This window comes from Protopterus annectens, chromosome 1.part1 (assembly GCF_019279795.1).
Source record: "Protopterus annectens isolate FY-2018-M chromosome 1.part1, PAN1.0, whole genome shotgun sequence".
Taxonomy (NCBI): Eukaryota; Metazoa; Chordata; order Ceratodontiformes; family Protopteridae; genus Protopterus; species Protopterus annectens.
The window spans coordinates 1,388,733,969-1,388,738,178 of record NC_056726.1 but is presented as its reverse complement, the minus strand read 5'-3'; positions in this window follow the sequence as shown (position 1 = coordinate 1,388,738,178).

The window sequence follows — 4,210 nt, the reverse complement described above, 5'->3', positions numbered from 1 at the left end:
GAAAGAAACCAAAATACCTTTGCAAAGTGAAAAAAGAAAAGCCACATTTTGTTAATTCATGTTGTCTAGTACAAGTCCAGTTGCCTGCATATGCATCTGGATTAAGTACCCCTCAGATGTCCTTGGAAGTCTTGTGTTTGGCTTACAAAACATGCTTTAATAATGGGAGAGTCAGTTACATTCTGATAAAGTAGAGCTTTTTGTTGTTACTCTCACACAGTTCTTAGCAGTGTGCTTCTCTGAGATGGGTAAACCCTTGCAAATATCCAGACTTCATAAGCAGACATAGTCATGCAAAACCATTTCCAGGAATTCTCAGCATCATTAGCCGTATAGAACATATTCCTTGTCAAACTTTTGCTTGTTGCACTATCATAGAGCTACTCTGTTGGAACAAGAATGTAGTGTTTTTACAGGGTGCGTACTTCTCTGCATCATCTCATTGGATCTTGGTGACATAAAATTCCAGTATTTCCAGCAAGTGCCAATATATTTTTAGATCTAAAGTTTGAAATTATTTATGTTTAATTTCCAAACTTATGAAGTTTGGGCTTTACACATCATTACCTTTTGAAAGTTAAAAGCAATTTTGAATGTAAGTAGCAGGCATTCTATCCTGATGGTTTGTTTGGTCATTTTACGCAGTACATGCCCTCAAGTTTTAGTTTACTTTTGTTCCTATTTAACTAATAACAGAAACCTGGCTTCAAGTGCCATAATAAAGCAGGGTCTAATTTACATTCTTAGTTGTAATCACCATCTTTCTTGTAAAGAGGAAGAGTAGCTTAGTAGTTATTTTTTTCCAAATCGAACATGATCATAAACCTAGCTATTTCAGGCTAGCCTCAAAGCATGGATAGTGGAAGCTTCGGATGTCTTTTTCCCTCCACTGTGTAATATAAGTTCATTACTTGATATGGGTCAATGGGAGAGAGACAAGGGGTGACAAGTTTCTAGCAGGGTATAGCTGTTGCTACTTGTTTACAGAGGAGGCACAAAAGAAGATAAAACATGACGAGTGTGTAGCTTTGCCCAAGTTCAGTTTTACCCACACAGTAAACATTCACATGATAAATCTGCTGCTTTTTAATTACTGTTAAATGCAAAGAATTTTATCAAAACAAAGTGTAATTTTATTTATTTTAACTTTAAGGAGTTTAATAGACCAACATTAACCAGGCTAGTGCACTGAAAGGCCTCAAAGTCCAGTGCCTTAAGAAACATTTCCTTTATTGAAGACACCTGCTTACTTATCTCATCAGATAGCATTGCTTGTATAGAAATAAAAGGGATCCCTTCTGTACATACTTGCCAGAGTACAATATTTGAGAGCACTGAATGTAATGTTTTGAGAAATGTGAATCCCACACATCCCTGCTTAGAAGTCCCAGCTAGTTCCTATAGCAAACCTGTGAACAGTTATCAGCTTCTACATAAAGTGGAGTTTTACACAAGATGCAGAAAATCTAGGATGGGCCACATTAAATTAATGTGTGGTTTATTATTTAAATAAAAAATGGTTCCAGTTAATTAAAAGTGAAAGAATGGGTACTGTATAAAAAGCAATTTAAGGAAATTTTACATTTGGAATAAAATACTGCAGTTCAAAGTCTTCACTTCTATAATTCAGATTCCTACAATTGCTTTTCATTTAAAATAGAATATATAAACTGAAACATTAGCAGATGTTTCCGTTTTTCTATTCTAGAAGGAAAGCCTGTGAAGCACTAATTCCCGTTAAATCTTTTTTTATGTGTAACTACATGCCCACAGTATGGCTAAAATGACCAGTTAATACATCTCAGATACATATTTATTACAAAAACATCTATCTGAGATACAGATCTAATAATTTCTTGGCAGCAGGTAAAAATAAAAATTCTCATGAATTTTTGCTTCGGGTTTGTGGATGTCCCACTTTGTTTTCTACCCCGTGATCAAGAACATAGTTTGATTAAGCCTGCTTTAAGCCTAAATGTAAAATAAAACTGAAAATCTGATATAAATTTCAAGAAGTATGTTCTATGTTAAGGTCAAACAGCTGAAATGATGTTTCTTAGAACTTTGTTAGAGGAGCTCTGGATGGAAACTGCTTTGATTCTTCTTGGAGATCCGTCAGGGAGCACCAGTTAAAGACTTGTAATGTGCTGTATGCATATGGAAATATCCCTTGTAAAGTATGATATTATATCTCGCGTGGCACTCCTGTTTGTCAAAATACATTTTTTAAAGCATGTGTATAACTACATCATACTCAACATTTGTTCTAATATGCCTAAAACAGGTTTCAAAAACCTGTAACAGACTATGACCTGAATTATTCTGCACTTGATTTCTCTGCTGTGTGGAGAAAACAAAAGGCATCATGAAAGAAAATGCTAAGAAAATATGCAAAATATATTTTAAGTACTGTATATGTGCCTTTAAAAGTAATTGTTATTTGTATCTATTGTATTATTGTGGGTTGTAACTTTTTCTATGCAAAAATATTTGTCTCTCTTCTTTTTTAATTCACTAATTAAATTAGGTCTTTTGACCACTGTTAAGCAATACAAAACTGTTAAGAGACTGACATTTCTTGTATATTTTTGATAAGGTTAAAATACTTGAACCTGTTAATGTGTAAAGTGTACTGTGTGAAAATGTAACACAACCCAGGCAGGGTACAATGTTCATTCTTTTAGGTCTTCCATTCCCCATTCATGCACTTATACATGCATAAACAAACACACACACACACACACACACACACACACACACACACGTACAGATGCACACCTGGACGCGTGAACACACACGCGTGCACATATACGCAAACAGTTTCCACCAGATAGCTCTTGGAGATGTTCTTCATATTGATCACTGCTTCAGTAGCCCTATCTATGTAGATTATATCTTGCCAAGGATGTAACAGCTGCCCAGCTTGCAAAGCTTTATGACACCTTCCATGGACCTAAACTATCAAGCAGCTCGAGATGAGCTGAATAAACAGCAAGTATGGGCACAAGGCCCTTCAGAACTGTACATCCATGGGAGAGTATACTCCTCGGAGGCTTTTTGAAGATCAGCAGTATGCTTGTGCTTTCTTTTGCTAGGCAGATAGGTTCCCTTTGGGGAGAAAACCTTCCATTTTCTTATATTTACTGATGATTTATTACTTTTCTTTTTATTTTAAAGTTAGGAGTATTGTGTTTTAACAGACAGTTTCAAGACTGTAACATACTCAAACGGAGCACTTTTTTCTGTCTGTTTTAAAGTAGTGTAAACTAACTGATGGTATATTTTCTGTGGAGAAATTTAATTTTCCATTGTGGGGACTGCCAATTTGTTTGAAAGTGCTTTTTTTCTGTGGGTTTTTTTCTGTCAAAAAAGTAACTCCTGTGGACTGATAGTTTTACCGGCACTTCTGCTTGTCTTCTGTTGGAAAGAAGCACCAGTTTTGGTGTGACAGAGGGACAGATTGTCCATGCCATGGTCAGTCCTTCCAGCCAGAAAAAGAAAAAAGTTAAGCCAGCAGCCTTTGCCACCACAGCATGCTAGAATTTTGCCTCTGCTGCTGGTGGGTGACTGCTGTGGCCAGTTGTTGTACCACAGGCCACCCATCTTTTATCCAGAATCCCTGTGGTGTAACAGCTACAGCAGCTATGGACGTGGCAAACAAGCTAGAATATGGACGTGAGGTTAGCCACATCCTCTGCAGCTGTTGGAAGTCCCCTAAGTGGTCAAAGGAGAGCCGCTCTTGGACCTGGCAGAGGGAACACTGAAGGTTTCCTTATTATGTCAGAATGCTGTTGTTGGTCCCATTTTTCCTGCCTAAAAGAAACAGAAAAATAAACCTGTATCTACACCTTCTCAAATTTCTTTGGACAGGAGTTGTTTACTGGGACCAGCACATGGTTTTACTCAGGATATTGATCCTTGTTGTAGAATAGTTTCTGGTAAAAGAAAGAGGGATGGCCACTTTTCCTGAAGGAATTCAAGCTTCTGACTCTGAACAGGAAGATGCATGGACAGATCCAGGGTTTTGTCCTCATATTTCAGATTTAGTCTCAAAGGAGAGCTCAGTTTCTGATTATTCCTGTGGGGGAGGGGGTTCTTTCTCAGAGACTATTGCTAGAATGTCCCAGTGTTTTTAGTGAGAGAACACTGAGGTTTCTCAGTCCCTCAGAAAATGCTATGCGCTATTACAGAAGGACTTTCCAGAACCTAC